Source organism: Phoca vitulina, unplaced genomic scaffold (assembly GCF_004348235.1).
Source record: "Phoca vitulina isolate PV1807 unplaced genomic scaffold, GSC_HSeal_1.0 scaffold54, whole genome shotgun sequence".
NCBI lineage: Eukaryota > Metazoa > Chordata > Mammalia > Carnivora > Phocidae > Phoca > Phoca vitulina.
The window spans coordinates 11161781-11180310 of NW_022589757.1; the positions used below are offsets into that span (position 1 = coordinate 11161781).

Consider the following 18530-nt stretch of genomic DNA (forward strand, 5'->3'; position numbering starts at 1 on the left):
AAAGTGAATTACTTTATTAGAGTTTAACAATAAATTAAAACCACAAGGGGAATCAAGCTGAGATGCTGATATACCTCAGGAAGAGAAGCCACTATTACTATTTCTAGGTATGAAGAGGCAAGGGAAGGGTCAACAGAACAAGGCAAGAGCCACAGTTGTAGGAGCGGGGCTGTCTCACAGGATGGTCATAGACAGAGGAATGCTGCCATTGCTAAGACAGCTCAGACCTATTTCTCCTACCTCTCTTGCCAACTAAGTGAACCCTATGCAAAAACAAAGGCAAGGTGGTCAAGCCTGCCCTTTTGTTTATATACACTTTCCTTTGGAGAGGGTATTTTAGCATTCTCAGAGCATGGGAATCCTCAGCTTCAACTACCATCTCTATGAAGAATCCAAGGAAGAGTGTATACAAAGAAAAGGGCACTTAGGGGAATGAGGGGATTAGAGGATAAGGAGAGCAGCCAATAAGAAGTGGTTAGAGTGGGGCACCTGGCTGCTTCAGTGGGTAGAGCATGTGATTCTTGATTTTGAGGTCATGAGTTCAAGCCCCACAATGGGGGTAGTGTTTACTTAATAATAAAAATTTAAAAAAGAAGTGGACAGCAGTAGACATAACAATGAAGACAGGGCAATGTAAAACAAAGAGGAATGGTTATTAACATCAAAAACTTCAGGGGTGCCTGGCTGGCTCTGTCAGAACAGCATACGACTCTTGATCTTCGGGTTGTGAGTTCGAGCCCCACGTTGCATAGAAAGATCACTAAAAAAAAAAAAAAAACTTTAAAACATTTTTTAAAAAACCTCAGAGGCCCCACATCGGGCTCCCTGCTCAGCGGGAAGCCTGCTTCTCCCTCTCCCACTCCCCCTGCTTGTGTTTCCTCTCTTGCTGTGTCTCTCTCTGTCAAATAAATAAAATCTTTAAAAATAAAATAAAATAAAATAAAAAAAGTAAAATAAAAACTTCAGAGAAATTGGTGGGGGTGGAGGAAGGTGGGAATGAAGGCTAGAAAAAAGCCATTAAATTTGCTGACTCACAATTACTGATTTTCTTTTTTTTTTTTAAGATTTTATTTATTTGACAGCAAGAGAAGGAACACAAGCAGGAGGAGTGGGAGAGGGAGAAGCAGGCTTCCCGCTGAGCAGGGAGCCCGAAGCGGGGCTCAATCCCAGGACCCTGGGATCATGACCTGAGCCAAAGGCAGATGCTTAACCAACTGAGCCACTCAGGCGCCCCAATTATTGATTTTCAAGAAGTATTTTAATAACATTATGGATGCGGAATCCATATTGTAAGAGTTTTTAGTGGAATTGCAGATTATAGATTCCACTTTCAAGAAATTTAATGGTAAAGGGAAATGACACACGAGTTGCAGTCCAAGCAGCAGTAAGATCAAGGTACGATCAGAAATAACCAAGTTATACTTAGGAATGGGGAGTAAGGAGCCAGGATTAGAGTGAGATTGAAATGCAAATCAAAAAGGAAACAAGGATGGGTGATGTCCCTGCAGAGGTATGAGGATCAGGGTTGGAAGAGCACCAGAGGTGAGTTCTGGGCAAGATGGAGACAGAATCCTTTCTTGGAGGCAAGAGGGAAGGAAGTGACTGATGATAAAGCTATAGAGTGATTTTGAAATGGAAAAGAGAGAAGTTAAGGGAAACTCACAAGATAACTTCAAAACGGTCAGTAAAACTCAAGCAAGGTCTTATGTGAAGGGTCAAGGAAGCAATGTTGGAGTTGGGAGTGTAAAGAAAATGGAGAAGGTTTGGAACTTAGCAACTCAGTGAACAAAAGGATGGCTCAGCAGCTGAGAAGATCCAGGCTAGAATTGTGATTTTGACTGCTCCTTTAAATCAAGGACGCGGTCTTAGATTCCTTTTTATTCTCCATTGTACCTTGCACAGGGCAAGCAAACAATAAATTTATTACCTGGATTATGCTTTTTAAAGCTTGCTTTTGAATGAGCAGAAAAGACAAAAGAAAGAAAATAAGGGAAATGATAGTAAGAGAAAATATTTTAGCCTTCCCAGGGCGTGGGAATCCTGGAAGTACTCTGCTTGCCTAATGACCTTTAAGTCACTTACTTTCAATACTGGTTTCATTTCCCAGGCAGCAAAAGAGGAAGAATAAGCTCAGCCTCCTTATTTTCTTCTAAGAATATCACAAACTCTTCATAAAATAATATTTACACATTCTCTTGGTCACCTTATAAACAATATAGACACTGTCCATTTTTATAGATTTGCTTTTTTCTGAACTGTTTCATTATTATTATAGATGGACTCACAAGAGTTTGGCCTATTGGCATTGATTTTCTTCTGGCATTTCAAGATAACAGGAGGGGAAAAAAGAATATGAGCAGTGGAAATTTGTGACTTATAAAAATAAAATGAAGAAATGAAAGGAAACAGAGGCAGCTTGATTACCTTAAACCTCAGTCAATATCACTGCCAAGTATTGGTATTCTACAGTCATTTCAGCTCATCAGTATATCTGAAGTTGCATTTGAATTTCATAATGCATTTCTTGGAGGCACTTTATCTTTGTATCTTACTTACAAAGTGTAAACAAACAAAGTAATTTAAACAAGTGTTAACTAGAAGACAATTCCGAATCATCCATGGCTTGCCATGTCATATCCAATTTTTCCCTATGTTGTGGTAGATTGCATGTCTATTTTTAACATTAATAATAAATGAGTTTTCCTTCTGGCCCTGGTTATGTTGTTGTTTTGAGTTTATTAAGCATCCAACTCGATCCATTTTAAAAGAAAAAAAAATTAAGCAGAAAAATTCACAGCATCTTTTCTGTGACTCTGAATTCATCGTTATCAGCTTAGAAGGTATACTTTAATATTAAGCAGACCCAGGTCTGAAACATGGCATATGAGATTAACTACAGGATATCTGTCTGGCATCAAACTCAATGATAACCATCCCTATGGAATAATTTTAAGAAAACTCTTTGGCAATCACTGAACCACCCTCCTCCATCCTTTATAGAAAGGGCAATAACAAGTTTTCCAATTATTTTCTAAAATGTCATGATAGTAAACTTAAAAACATACCTGTGCTTAGAATTATTTTGGAGAATTCTTGAGAAATTATTCTCGAAAAAAGAACTCATCTTTATGTTCTGGAGCATGTTTACTGCAACACAGTACTAAGAGTATACTCTTTTTTTTTTTTTAAGTTTTATTTATTTAAGTAATCTCTACACCCAACATGGGGCTTGAACTCATGACCCCGAGATTAAGAGTCCCATGCTCTTCCAACTGAGCCAGCCAGGCGCCCTGAGAGTATACTCTTGAAGACAAATGTATGAACTTACATTTTAAGTTTGGTTTTTTTAAATGTGTGTACACATTCTTTGAGTCTACACTAGATCTTAGGATTCCGGCACTAACAACATGCTCCAGAGATGCAACTGAAGCATGCCCTAAGTCACTGTCAACATCCGCGTAGACAGACACATCTCCCCATTTGCTTCCTAACTCCCCAGGCTACTCTTAACTTCAGTTACTGTATTTTTGGTTCCAGAATTTCCATTAAAAAATAGATTCTAATCCTCTTGTGAAATTATCCATGTTTCGTCTATTTTTTTGAACATTTTAATCCGAGTCCTCGTCTGCTTATCTAATCCTGGATTACCTATGGGCTGGCTTCTACTGTATTTTTTCTTGGTTTTTGGTCATATAACTTTTATCTCTTGGCATACCTAATAGTTTCAGATACTCAATATTGATTATTGAGTATAAAATAATTATGTATTAAAAATTAAGTATAAATTATTAAATGTAAGAAATACTGTGTACATATGTGATACTATCCTTCTCCAAAGACGATTCACTCTCATCTTTGCTGACAAAGATGCTAAACAAAAAGCCTCTGAAAAACAGTGATTTTATCATCTTAGCCTCCTACAATATAGTTTCAGAATTCAGCAAAATTTTGGGAAGAAAATTATCTGAGTCTCCCAACTCTCCACTATTCCCTTATTCCTGAGATCCTGGCTCTCTAAGACTGCAGTTTTGTCTTTCCAGTCCTGTGAGACCCCAGAGTGTAACTGGTTTGCTTGTTTTGTTCCCCAACAATGGTCCTTGGCCTAGGTAAAGCCCAGATGTTCAGTATCTTTCCTTGCACCCAGAATCCAAAAGCGCCTTCAGGGAAAAAGCAGCTGGAAGAGGTCAGCTCACCTTTTTGCAGTTCCTTCCCTGGAATCTTGGCCCTTCCAGTCTTATTGCTTTGCTTAAATAGTTCTCTGACTGCTTTATAGAGATGTTTCTGGTATTTATCTGGCTTTTCTATTTATTTTTAGAGGGAGCAATGGTCTGCCTCAATTTACTCCATCATACCTGAAAGTGGAACTATACCTAAGCCACTCTTAAAAGTACTGTAAAGAGATAAGCTCATTTGCCAGTGACTATGCAAGAAAATAGAGGGTTTTCTAAAAGGGAGAGTTTCGTAGGTCCTTTCAGATACACCTCGGTAGTCAGAACTCACTATTCTTCATAGGCTCTGACCAGAGGGTAAGCAAGCGTGAGAAGAGGATCCTGGTTTCTTCTGGAAATGAAGGCACATTTATTCAGAGATACTTGAACCAGCTCCCCTTCTGCCATATATCACAGATTTAGTGGAAAGATAAGAAGAATCTACTTTTGGGGCGCCTGGGTGGCTCAGTCGTTAAGCGTCTGCCTTCGGCTCAGGTCATGGTCCCAGGGTCCTGGGATCGAGCCCCGCATTGGGCTCCCTGCTCGGTGGGAAGCCTGCTTCTCCCTCTCCCACTCCCCCTGCTTGTGTTCCCTCTCTCGCTGTGTCTCTCTCTGTCAAATAAATAAAATCTTTAAAAAAAAAAAAAAGAATCTACTTTTATATTTCTATATGTACATATTCTCTAAACCTTTATATGTATGATATATACACATTTATCATTCCTCTTTTCCTTTATTAGAGTTGCGAATATTTTTGTTTTTCATTTTTAGTCTTTTTTTTTTTTTTAAGCAAAGAAGATTCTGCATCACTGCTCACACTCATTTCAAAGCTCAGGATACAATCCATGAAAAGTTGGGTCTTAGAACCACAGTCACACTTCACTGAGTTAAAGTGACATCACAAATCATAGTTCCCTGCTTTACATGCTATGGTCACAAGTATAGAGCAGTTATTTAAAAGGAATGGAATGGGGGTGCCTGGGTGGCTCAGTTGGTTAAGCGACTGCCTTCAGCTCAGGTCATGATCCCGGAGTCCTGGGATGGAGTCCCACATCGGGCTCCCGGCTCAGCGGGGAGCCTGCTTCTCCCTCTGACCCTCTCCCCTCTCATAACTGTTTCTCACTCTCTCTCTCTCTCATATAAAAACTTAAAAAAAAAAAAAAAGGAATGGAATGATGTCAGAATACCTTCAATAGATATATTTCAAACTTTCTTCAGAGAATGAAAAGTTAAAGTGAAATAATAAATCATTCTCTAACAATATTTTTTTTAAAAGAATGTAGTCAGGTTTTCCCTAAGGACCTAGCCAGCCTTTCTGGTTTATTCTTTACATAATTATAGACTCAAGACAATACCAAAAGTACAGGAAAATTGTCATAACCATGAAGAAACATTTACAACGCTCCTGTTAAGTGACAGGCATTGTGTACCAAGAACCTTTGCCAATCTGGTGAAGTCTAGGGACCTCTTATTAGAATAACGTTTCTAAATGCATCAAAATAAAATATACAGAATTGCAAAGGAGGCAATTTATCATGTTATAAAATATTTTAAAAGCAAGATTTGTGATACACTAAGATATGTGCTTTATTAATTCATTAAACAACAAAATCTAATGTCAGATCTAACATCTACCATGATTTTGAATTAGTAAGGAGCATAAACAATATTTTAAGATATCTATTATTGTAATGTGATACAAAAATCTTAGTGATTCCAATTGGTAATAAAATCACAGGTACAGCTACTACTACTGACGGTTATTTTGTGGAGATGGGTCTCCACTTACTCCATTTAGAGGTGAAAGAAATGCTAAATTTGTTTGAGGTTAGTGAAAATAAAGATGTAATTTTTTTCCCATCCAAGTTCACACACCCTCTGAATTCTATCCACAGATCCTCAAGGGTCCCCAGATTTGGAACTCCTGCTTTAAGTATTCCATCGTCTTCTATAAGGCATGGATGGCCCTGAGGGTACTGGGAAGTTCTGAGCAAAGAGCAAACAACTACTTCTGCACCTATTTGTCCCAGGCATGAAAGATCCTACTTGTTGGTAAGGTTGCTCTTACTAACTAGAATACAGGTGTTTTGCTTACTAATATGCACACAGCTCTGCCTTGCAAAGGGCCCTTGTACCATTCCTGAGAATCTTGGAGCTGGATTGGACTTTAAAGGTCATCTGGTACAAAAATGTCTGTCCCTAGAACTAGAGTTATTATGTGCCAGGCCCTCTGCCATATATGTTACTGCACCTGATTCTCGAAGCAACCCCATGAGGCAGATGTTATTATTCCGAGTTTATATAGACTCATTTGTTCATTCACAAAAAAGTATATTGGACACTTATTGTATAACTCTTAGTAAACTAGGTCTGTGCCTTAAATATAAGCACAGAGTACAGCAGGAAAGAAAAGCATAAATTCTATATTGTGATAAGTATTTTGAAAAGAACAAACAAGTGGCTGAGAATGGGACTCAAGGGGAACCTATTTCAAAAGACAGGGTTGTCAGTGGGGATCTCTCTGGGGAGGTAACATTTAAGCTGAAACCAGAGAAGGAACCAGTCATGCAAAAAGCAAGGGAAAGAATGTTCCAGGCCAAAAGAACAGCAGGAACAAAGGCTGTTAGGCAGGAAAATTTAACATTTTAAAAACATATATATTGTTTTAATTTCCTATTTTAAAAAAATTTTTAAATTTTTTTTTTTTTAAGATTTTATTTATTTATTTGACAGAGAGAGACACAGCGAGAGACGGAACACAAGCAGGGGGAGTGGGAGAGGGAGAAGCAGGCTTCCTGCGGAGCAGGGAGCCCGATGCGGGGCTCAATCCCGGGACCCTGGGACCACGACCCCAGCCGAAGGCAGACGCTTAACGACTGAGCCACCCAGGCGCCCCTAAAATTTTAAAATATTTTTAAATAAGCTCTGCACCCAATGTGGGGCTCAAACTCATGACCCTGAGATCAAGAGTCACATGCTCTACCGACCGAGCCAGGCAGGTGCCCTCCCTCTTAACCATTTTAAAGTATATAGTTGAGTAGTGTTAGCAATATCCACATTATTGTGCAACAGATCTCTAGTATTTTTTCATGTAAAACGGAAACTATAGCCATTGAACAACTCCCCATCTTACCCTCTCCCAAAACCCGGGCAATGAAAAATTCTACTTTCTATTTCTATGAATGTGACTACTTCAGATACCCCATACAAGTGGAGCCATATGTTATTTGTCTTTTTGTGATTAGCCCAGTATCCTCAAGGATGATCCATGTTGTAGCATATGTGACGATTTCCTTCTTTTTCAAGGCTGATTAGCATCCTACTACATCTATGCATCCACCCACCCAGTGGATATTTGGGTTGCTCCACCTCTTAGCTACTGTGAATAGTACTGCTATGAACATGAGGGTGCAAATACCTCTTCAAAATACTGCTTTCAGTTCTTTTGGATATATACCCAGAAATGGGATATCTTGATCATAGGGTAATTCTATCCATTTTTTGAGGAACCCCCATACTGTTTTCCATAGTGGCTGCCACATTTTACGTTCCCAACAGTGCGCAAGGGTTCTGAATTATCAACATCCTCCAAAACCCTTATGAGGGACCCAGCTTCCCAAGGCCTGCTACAGGAGCGCTTGCTATACATGCACATGAAGTGCAGATCAGAGGTGACAGGCATCTGGAAGAGGGCAAGGCTCTGTATAGGCCAGGTCATGGGAGCAGGGCTGGTGGAGGCGGGGGGGGCTGTCAAGGCATATGCCTAACCTTCAGTGGTAACCTGCTCAATGGTAATACTCCCTCCTGAAGGCAGAGGTCCAAATTACTCAACTGCCTCCTTATGGAAGGGCTGGGGAAACTTGCAGGGGTATCCTTCAATACGAGAAACCCAAGACTTGATCAAGCAACAAGTCCAAATGGGGACTGATTTAAATTGGTGATAGTCCCCATTTGGACTTGTTGCTTGATTGGATCCTGGGCTTCTCCAATAATCAAGGCTACCAGGTGTCTCTAATTAGAGTATACTCTAGCCAGCCCCCGCTCCCCACCTCCCCTTGGCAAAGCAGACCAGATTCTTCCAGCCTGCCTTCAGGGGACATTCCTCATAGGGAAGGTAGAGCCCACAATTAGGTATATGTCTTGAATCCAAAGAGCCCACACCATGACCTGACCTCTCCATGCCCTTGCCCTGTTCTAGGTACCTAGCTACCCTGACCTCTGCACCTGCACAGTAGGAACTCTGTCAGCCACCTTTGGACATCTGGGGCCCTCAAGGCCTGTGGAGTAAGGGGCAATCCTCAACACCTGCATTACTTCATATGAGAAGGAAACCTATCTCCCTCTCCCAAAATCGCTGTGAGGCAGAAGCCGAAATGAGGTACAGTCAGTCCCCATGTGGACTGGCTGTGAGATTGGGTCCCAGGTTTCTCTAAACAAAAGGTTCCTAAAACAAAGGTTCCTAAGCATCTCAGAGCATACAACCAGACTCCTCCACCTCTGCCTTCAGGGGAATTAAGTATATTTGCTTAGGTTAAGGCACGGAATAGGTAGATTCCAGGTACCTGTAATAGCCCCCTCTTGTGACCCAGCCTTGCTTGACATTGTCCTGGTCCAGGTCCCTGGCTCCCCTGACCTATGCCACCTGTGCATGCAGTCCTCACTGTGTCAGCAGGTCTTTGTCCACTGGGGGCCCTCCAGGACTCTGGAGCTCAGACTGGATGGTAAACATCTCAGTAACTCCAAGGTGGAGGAAGCCCACAGCCCAAAAATCTTTATGAGGTGGCAGCTTTAAAGTGTTGACAGTAAGTCCCTATTTGGACGGGCTGCCTGGTGGGTTCCCAGGCTTTTCCAGGATTCAAGGCTCCCAAGCTGTCTCTTATTGGAGTATCCTGGCCCTCTATCCAGCCTTGATGTGGCAACACCATCAAGACTCCTCCAGCTCTGCCTTCTTGTGGAATATGGACATTTGTGTAGGTTAGGTCTTGGAATTAGGCAGATAACCTTGTATCCCCAAAAACCCGCTCCTGTGAACCAGCCTTAGGGTGGGGGAGAGCCCAGCCCCCTAAAATCACTCTGAAGCAGCCACTGGGCATGGACCTGTAGAGGCTGGCCCACAGGAACAAACTCTTGGGGGGACAGGCCTATGCCCAGAAGCTAGCCCTTCCTGCACAGATGCCCATATTCCCCCTTAAGCAGAACTGGAGTATATTAGACTGCTTTGTCTGGTTGGGCTGGGCTGTTGTCTGGTGAATTCTCCAATAAGAAACCCCAGGGGGAAGTCTGGTTATGGTTAGAGCAAGGTCTTGACAATCAAAGCTTATGCCTAAGGACAAGCCCTAACCTACGCAATGAGGAATTTCCTCTGATAGTAGAGCTCAAGGTCACTCGACTGACTTGCTAGGGAGGGGCCATTAAGAAGAGACAGCTGGGAGCCCTGACCGCTAGAGAAGCCCAGCCCGATCAGGCAACAAGTCAAATGAGGACTGAATGTTGCCTATTTGCACCTGCTACTTCAGAGTGATTTTTCAGGAGGTAGGCTCTCTTTATTTGGGTGGCTATGCAGTTGGTTGGGGCTTGGACCTAGCTTCCCCAGTGTGGAGAGTTTTAGCTGCCCAAGGCCTGCTGAAGGGATATGTACGGCACATATGGGCACAGTGCATTTAAGGGTGCCAGGGAGGGGTGCCTGGGTGGCTCAGTCGTTAAGCGTCTGCCTTCGGCTCAGGTCGTGATCCCAGGGTCCTGGGATCGAGCCCCGCATTGGGCTCTGTTCAGCAGGGAGCCTGCTTCTCCCTCTCCCTCTGCCTGCTGCTCCCCCTGCTTGTGCTCTCTCTCTCTGTCAAATAAATAAAATCTTAAAAAAAAAAAAAAAATAAGGGTGCCAGGGATCTTGACCAGGGTAAGGGTCTGGAAAGTCGAGATCACAGGATCAAGCTCTTGTGGAACAAGGTATGGGCATAACTGTAAGCCCTAGCCTACACAAACACCCATATTCCTCATGAAGGCAGAGGAGGATGCTGGACTACCTTGCCAGGGTGGGCTGGACAGCTGGCTCACGTATCCTCCAATAAGAGATACCTGGAAGCCCTGGATACAAAAGCAGCCCAGAACTGGATCAAGAAGGAAGTCCAAATGGGGACTGACTGTTGCCAATTTGCAGCTGCCTCTGAGTGATTTCTAGGGGTGGGCTCCCTCCAAGCTGGAGGCATGCAGGTGGTTAGGGGAGGTCAGTTTCCCAGGTTAGCCTGGGCTACCCACAGCCTGCTACAGGGGTGTGTACTGTGTATGCATGTGCGGGGGAGGGGGGTGGGGTCAGGGTTGCCAGGTATCTGTACTGTAGCAAGGGTCAAGAGGCTGACACAAATGTAGACGTGTAAAGAACAAGGAATGGGCTTACTTTTAAGTCTTAGGCTATACAAATACACGTACTGCCCCTGGAGACAGAGCTGCAGCATACTGCATTCCTTCTGTCATTGTGTGCTGGGTGTCTAGCAGGTGTACCTCCAGTAGGAGACACCTGGGAGTCCCACTTGCTAAAGAAGCCAGAGCCTGATCAAGTAGCAAGTGCAAATGGGGACAATCAGCAATCTGTTGCCTCAGTGTGATTATTGGGGGGTGGACTCATTCCTTCCTGGAGGCTATGCAGCTGGTTGGGTCCAGTCCTAGTTCTCTGTGACTCTAGGACCCTGCTGTCCAAAGCCTGCTGAATGTGTGCATACAGCATATGCACATGCAGTGCTATTCAGGGAAGCCAGGGGTCTGCAACAGGACAGGGGTCGGGAGATGCTAGAGCACAGGAACTCTTAGGGGATAGGGTTTATGCCTAATTGAAAGCCCTACAAGCCAAATAGGGAATTCCCCATGAAGGCAGCCCTAAAGGTTATTCAACTGGCCTGCCATGGAGCATCCAAGCAGTCTGGCCAGGATATCCTCCAATAAGAGACACCTGGGAGCCCTGGTCACTGGAGAAAGCCGAGATCCCAGTAGGCAGCCAGTCTAAATGGGGACCGTCGTCCATTTGCAGCTGCTCCCTCAGAAGGATTTGGTGGGGGTTGGCTTTCTCCATGCAGGAGGCTATGTCGTGGTTGAGCTTGGCCAGAGATCCACAAGACAGTGTGGTCAGCACGTCCATGGGCCAAGCAGGTCAGGGTAGCCAGAAACCCGGAAAGGATCGAGTGCTGAAGAGGCCAGGTGACAGCAGCAGGCTCCTACGGGTACAAAATGTCAGCCTAATCACAAGGGTTTATCTACACATTGTGGAATATCCCCCACGATGGCAGAGCTGGAGTTTTTTTTTAACTGTCTCATGATGAAGAGGCATGAACAGGCAGAACAAGGTATCCTCCATTAAGAAATACCTGGGAGTCTTACTTCTTAGAATTCTAAGCCTGGGGTCCCTTCAAATAGCAACTCCACATGGAGCCTGATTTACACTCATTTCAGCAGCTACTCAAGGCAATTTTCAGTGGATGGGCTCCCTACCCTTGCGATAATGCAGATGGTTCTGGATGGGTCCTAGACCCACATACCTTAAGAGTTCCCGCTGCCTAAAGGCAGCTGATGGGGTACACACTATCCATGTGTCAGAACGAAAGGTCAGGGTAGCCAGGAACCTAGAACAGGGCAAGTGTCCAGAAGACTGAGATGAAGGAACGGACTCTTGGAATTACAAGGTATCTGACTAATTCCAACCTAACCTACACAAATGTGCATACCACCACTGAAGGCAGAGCTAGAGTAACCTGGCCTGCCTTGCCAGGGCTGAATCTGATGGCTTGTTGGGGTATCCTCTAATAGGAGATACGTGAGAACGTTGACTGCTATAGAAGCCAGGGACCCTGGCAGATAGTCCACATGGGGACAGACAGCCACTCTTTTCAGCAACTGCCTCCAAGTAATTTTCAGTGGGTGCGTTCATTCCAATGCAGGTGGTTGAAGATGGGCCCTAGCTCTACAGGCGTGGAGGGCTCCAGCTGCCCTAGGGCAGCAAACAGGGATGTACTTAGCATGCACAGGTTGCTTAAGTCAGGGAAGCCAGAAACGTGGGACGGAGTAAGTGTCTTGAAAGGACAGGACACAGATTGGGGTAACAGGAGTACATGGGATCTGCCTATTATAGAGTTTAACTTACACAAATGGGTATAATACTCCTAAAAGTAAAGCTCGGGGAATATGGACTTCCTTGCCAAGACATGATGGCCTGGATAACCTCCAATAACAGAAACCCAGGAGCATTGCTTGCTGGAGAATCCTGGGATACCATTAGACAGCAAGTATCAATGGGACGATTACCAGTTTAAAGCTCCTTTGCTGAAATATTTTGGGTGAGAGATTGCTTCACCCTGAGGACATTCAGGTGGTTGAGATCTGGCCAAAGCTCCATAGGCCTGGAGTAGCCCTGGCAGCCCAAGGCCAGCCGTCAGAGCACAGGGAGCACAAACTCAGGATAGTAGAAGACCTAAAACAAGGCAATGTCTGGTAAGCACGGTCGGAGAAGAGGGCTATTTGGGGATAATGACATTTGCTTTATCCCAAGCCATAATTTCAAAAAATGTAAATATTCCCCTTGAAGACAAAGCAGAAAAACTCTAGACTCTATGCCAGGGCTGCATCTGGTGAGGTGGCCTGGCTATCTCCCAAAAGAATACATCAGGGAGCATTGATTACCAAAGAAGCAGGAAACCTGATCATGCAGTCAGTCCAAATGTGAACTGAATGTTTCATAATGGTTTCTGGGGTGTGAGATCCTATCACCTTGGAGGTTGAGCACATGGTTCTTCACTAAGAAGCCCACAGTCCTGTAAAGTTACAGCTGCAGTCCCTGGGATGACAAAGTGCATACTGGGCCCTCACCTGGCACCCAGCACAGGAGAAGTGCCTGCAGAGGCCAGGTAGCTGGTGCCTGCTTTCAGGTGTGTGAAAACTCTGCCTAATTCCAAGCACAAACATTCAAAACTATGAAAGATCCCAATGAAGGCAGAGCTAGAAAAATCTGGACTGCCTTGCAAGGGCAGGTATGAGTAAGACACACAGGATAACCTCTAACAGAGATACCTGAAAGCCTGACTGTTGGAGGAGCCCAGGACACAATCAAGTAGTTGGTCCAAATGGGGACTGAAAGTTCCCAGAATCAAAAGGAGCCTAAGAAATATTTTTCAGGGTATAAGCTCTTCACACCCTGAGTCCATTCAGTTGCCAGAGATCATTCAAAACTTTAGGGACCTGGGATGTTCCCTGAAAACCAAGGCTTGCTAACAGGCTGCAGACTGCCCATGCATAGGAGGTGGCAGCTGAGAGGAGCAAAATGACAAGACAGGCTTGGCTCAGAAAAGGGGGCTATTTAGGGCCCTTGGCATCTGCCTCATTCTAAGCCTTACCCTACATCGATGCTCATAGTTCCCCAGAAGGCAGAGCTGGAGAAAATGGCCTACCCCGCTGGACTGGGGCTAGAGCCTGGACCCCAGGCCCCACCAAGCAGTGGTGCTACCTTCCAGTAAGACACACCCTGCACTACAGAGTGGTGGAGAAGCCAGCAACCCAGCCTGGGACTGGCTGCCTTCAGTTTCCAGCTGCTACCTTGGAAGGCCTCTTGGGGCCGGGATCCCTACACCCACAAGGATCAGCAGGTAACTGCACAAGCAGGGGCTCCACAGGCCTGGAGGGCCCGTAGTGCACATGCACGAGCCGCCCAAGTCAGGGCAGTCAGGGGCCAGGAGGAGGGCAAGTGTCTGGAGAAGCAGCCGGGGAATGGGCTGTCCCGGCTACAAGGCATATATATAAATCCCAGATGCAACCTACTCCAGTGTGCACAATCGCCCTGAAGGGAAAGCTGGAGGGCGACTGGACTGCCAGGTGGCCACCTGGGGCAGTGTTCAACAAGACACACCTGGAAGCCTCATTACTGGTAAACCTGGGGTCTCTGGCAGCCGGTCCAAAGGGGGACCAACTGCTGTCCAAAGAAAGCAGCGCCCTAAAAAAGGTTTGCTGGGGGCGGTGGGCTCCTACAGGACTGGAGGCTTGGCAGGTACTTAGGGACCAACCACAACTCCCCTGCTGGAGGGCCCCAGGTGCAGGCTACCCGGATGCATACTGCACCTGGGCCAGCTGAGGATGTCAGGGGAGAAGGGCCCTGGATCAAGGCCGGTGTCTGGTGATGCCAGGTCACTAGTGCAGCCTCTGAGGGGCTGGGAGGCACATCTCATGCTCATGGCAAGCACCAACCTTTCAAATACACAGATTCCTTTTGGGGGCAGAGATGGAGGAGTCTGGACTTCATCACCAGAGCGGGGACTACTTTTAAAAGCCCCAAACGGGAAACAATCCAAATACCAATGACAAAATGGAGAAATGAATGTGGTAATAGTCACATAAGGATACTACACCACACTCTAAAGGAACAATGTACACACTATGGATGAAACAAAGATCATGTTAATGAAAGAAAAAAACACAAAGAATACATTTTTTAAGATTCCATGTATACAAAGAACAAAAATGGGCAAAACTAAGCTGTACTGACTGAAGTTAGGATACGGGTTATCCTTGACAGGAGGAGGAGTTACTGGAAGGAGGTAAGAGGTGGACTTTCTGGGGGGCTACAAGTGTTCTGTGTTTGATGAGAGTAAAAGAGTGTGTTTAATTCAGGGAAATTCATCGAGCTACACACTTATGACAGACCCATTTTTCATTGAAAAGAAACAATTTTTAAAGGACCCATCCCTCCTCCCTCCCCAACCTTTTGTACCTCCTACCTTCAGGAGTCAAGATGCTTTTGACCTTCTGCAGGAAAGGCTGGTCCACAAAAGCTGCTGGTGGACAACTCATTCCCAGTGTTGGGTCCTTACTGTCGACATCAAACATGACGACATTGTAGCGGGGCCGTCCTGGGAAAGAGAAGCAAACAAGTCTTTGTCTAAGACCATCTACTTTTCCCTGTGACCTGTGGTGGCCGCAGGTGGCTAAGTCAGAAGGATGACATGGAGGCTGTGGTTTGTCTGTGTAAGGGCACTGACGTCACTGTCCAGGAGAGTCGCTGTCCGTCAGGGTTCTGCTGTGAGCACCCCACATGACAGACAGGGCTTTTTTTTTTTTTTTTAAAGATTTTATTTATTTATTTGACAGAGAGAGACACAGCGAGAGAGGGAACACAAGCAGGGGGAGTGGGAGAGGGAGAAGCAGGCTTTCAGCTGAGTAGGGAGCCCGATGCGGGGCTCGATCCCAGAACCCTGGGATCATGACCTGAGCCGAAGGCAGACGCTTAACGACTGAGCCACCCAGGCGCCCCAACAGACAGGGCTTTTACTTGATCTTTTCCTCCACATTTAAAAGCACCTTCCATAAGCACACACATTCATGGGATCCGTGCTAGCATGATTACTACTTGGTTAAGAGTCCATCTATACCAGTAATATTCAATCCCAGCAGAACATTACGGTCACCTGGGAATATTCAAAATACTTCAATATTTCAGGGTCAAAAACCCTGGTGTGGGAAAGAACAGGTGGAAGGGGAGATAGGAAACCTCAGGTATTTTTCTTAAACTCCCAGGTAATTCGAAATACAGGCAGAATTGAAAACTATTGATTTAGGCAAAGCAGCTGCCTAAGTCTTTTGGAGCTGACCCAGCAAATGCTTGCAGGAGAAAATGTTCTCAAATTAAAGTTAGTGTATCTTTTCTAGTACTTGAACAATAGCTGGCTCAAGAAAGATTTTACTAAATGGGTGAGAAAGAACTGATGAAGCATCAGATGCACTCCTTGCTATAACGGAAATAGTTTTTACAAGGGGTAAGCTTGCAATGCTACTGACTTTCAGCAAACTGTGAGACTATGATAATGATTATTCAATAATTAATGAATACTGACACAGGACTACTGCATGCCCATTACTGTGCATGGCACAGATCTCGTTTTGGTTTCTTAGAGAGCAGAACACGTTGGCTTGTCAAAGTCCAAGGATAACCACTGCCCACATTTGTAGCAGTGAGCCCTCCAATAATCTGGAAGGTGGTTGTTAGAAACGACTGCCAGGCTGTTCAAAACTGACTGATGGGCAGTATTGATGGCAACACATCACAGACTGAGTGCCTGCCATGAGCCTAGTGCAGTTTTAAATATTTCCCATGTACTAGCTGTGTTGGGCCTGGGCCCCAGCCTCAGAGAGGTAACCTGTGAGACTCTTGATATATACTTAAGTTCAGTTTGCAATTAAAATTCCTGCACCATCTGTCCATCCCAGCACCAAAGTACTCACTCCAGGCATCCTGTTTTGCCATACCCGAACTGGGAGATGCTCTGATCCAGTGAGAACCAGAGGATCAGTTATGGAATGGGCAGACCAGGAAGGGTGGGTAGCCCGAGCTCCCAGTTCATTTAACTGAACCAACCTGACTGACTTCTCCCTGAGGGACTCCTGTTCCGGGAAGCACCAGTCCCCAGGAGCCTACATACAAAGAGGCAAAAGAACCACAGGAGCTATTGCAGAACATTAATATGCCTTTTGTCCTAAGTCTGAGATAGGAAATATTAGAGCAAAACGGAGCCCTAACTCCAGCAGCAGCACAGCCATCAGAATTCCCGCTGAGTAGCATCTGCTTCAGGGTTTCTCAACCTCAGCACTACTGACATTGGGGACAGATAATTCTTTGTCAGGGGTGGCTGTCCTGTGCACGGTAGGACGTTTAGCAGGATCTTTGGTCTCTATTCACTCACTGTCAGAAGCACCCTCACCCTGCGGTTACAAGGACCAAAGACGTGTGTGTAGACACTGCCCGATGCCCCCAGGTGTACAGCCACTGATCTACACGAATGCTGTTTGGCTCTCTCTCTGCTTCACCCGCAGCTCAAAGACTAAAAAACAGGGCGCCGGGGTGGCTCAGTTGGTTAAGCGACTGCCTTCGGCTCAGGTCATGATCCTGGAGTCCCGGGATCGAGTCCCACATCAGGCTCCCTGCTCAGCAGGGAGTCTGCTTTTCCCTCTGACCCTCCTCCCTCTCATGCTCTCTGTCTCTCATTCTCTCTCTCGCAAATAAATAAAATCTTAAAAAAAAAAAAAATTAAAAAAAAAAAAAGCCTAAAAAACAACTCCCAACACACACCCCAACTTTTCTTCCCCTTCTCCTCACCCGGCTACAGACCTTAGGTTCCTTGGGAGGATGAGGAAGTGGCAAGGACACAGAGTCAGAAGAGAACCAGGAGAAAAGCCCACTGAGCTGTCAGCACCCCAAGGGCAGAAATGGTCAGTTTTATGTGTTGCTGTACCCCAGCCCCTAGCACAGTGCTGGGCACATGGCTGGCACTCTAGATTTACTGAGTCAATACATCAACCGATGAATGAACAAATCAACGGGGGAAAGACTGGGACAATGCTAATTGTTCGAGATGAATTCTAGAGGCCCTTGCAGGCCTGCCGACTTTGGATGACTCTTCCCTCAACAACCCTCCAAATTCTCCAACTGCAGTACCTTCTCTTCCTGCCAGGCTGGTAATATAGTCCAGTCCATCTGCAATATGGACCTTCATCCGGTCGCTCTGGAAGAAGCCAAACCACCGGCTGGCCACTTCCAACATGGAGGGGTCGATCTCCACAGCATCAATGTAGGTCTTCGGGAAATGATCGTGGACAAACAGGGAGAGGCTGTCCCCAGCCAGGCCTACCACCAACAATGCCAGTGGGGTCTCTGCAATAAAGGAATAAAGCATCATTTGACAATCTGCTCACTGAAAGCTTTGTACCAGCCTTGGGGAGGGTAAAGGAGGGAGCTGGATTATTGGCTCTGCCCAGGGGATACAAGATTTAGAGGCCCAGCCTCTCTGTCTCTTCCCAGAGATTTAGGGGCAAATCTGACATCTGAAAATTCAACCGTGGCCTCACAATCCTTCCTTTACTAGATCCAGAAGCTGTGTGTTATTATTACAGACCCTTAAAGATCCCAAAGCACTCAGCTGACATCATACCAAGAGTCCCCACCATAAGCATTATTAGACTTCCCCTAAGAACTGGGAGGGACAATGGCCAACATCTCACTCATGATCACAAGGCAATGTAGATGCAATGCCCTCTGCCCAGCTTTCAACTCAAAGGCCACAGCTGCCCTCTCAGAAACATCAACCAACCGAAGGCAATCCATCCAAGTTCCAGAAATCACAGGAAAATAAAGGCCCAAATCCTAGTCCTAAGTACAGAGAAACCTCAGCAATCACAGGCAGACAGAAGAAGAAATAAGAAAGAATCACTGAAAGGAGACATTAAATGTAAGATTAATATCTGAGGATTAAACCTAAGACCTAAGAACTGAGACTCCAGGGACATACATCAACACCAAGA

The 18530-nt window shown here is 45.3% G+C and overlaps 1 protein-coding gene across 1 annotated transcript in view; it reads right to left on the reverse strand.

Moving 5' to 3' along the window:
* The window catches only part of VAMP4 (vesicle associated membrane protein 4), a 48372-nt gene extending 33337 nt beyond the window's left edge, over nt 1-15035 (reverse strand). The window contains exon 1 of the mRNA XM_032389323.1: nt 14957-15035. The gene's annotated coding sequence lies outside the window, so the exon portion shown is untranslated. The remainder of the gene's footprint in view (nt 1-14956) is intronic.
* Nucleotides 15036-18530: the final 3495 nt, after the last annotated feature.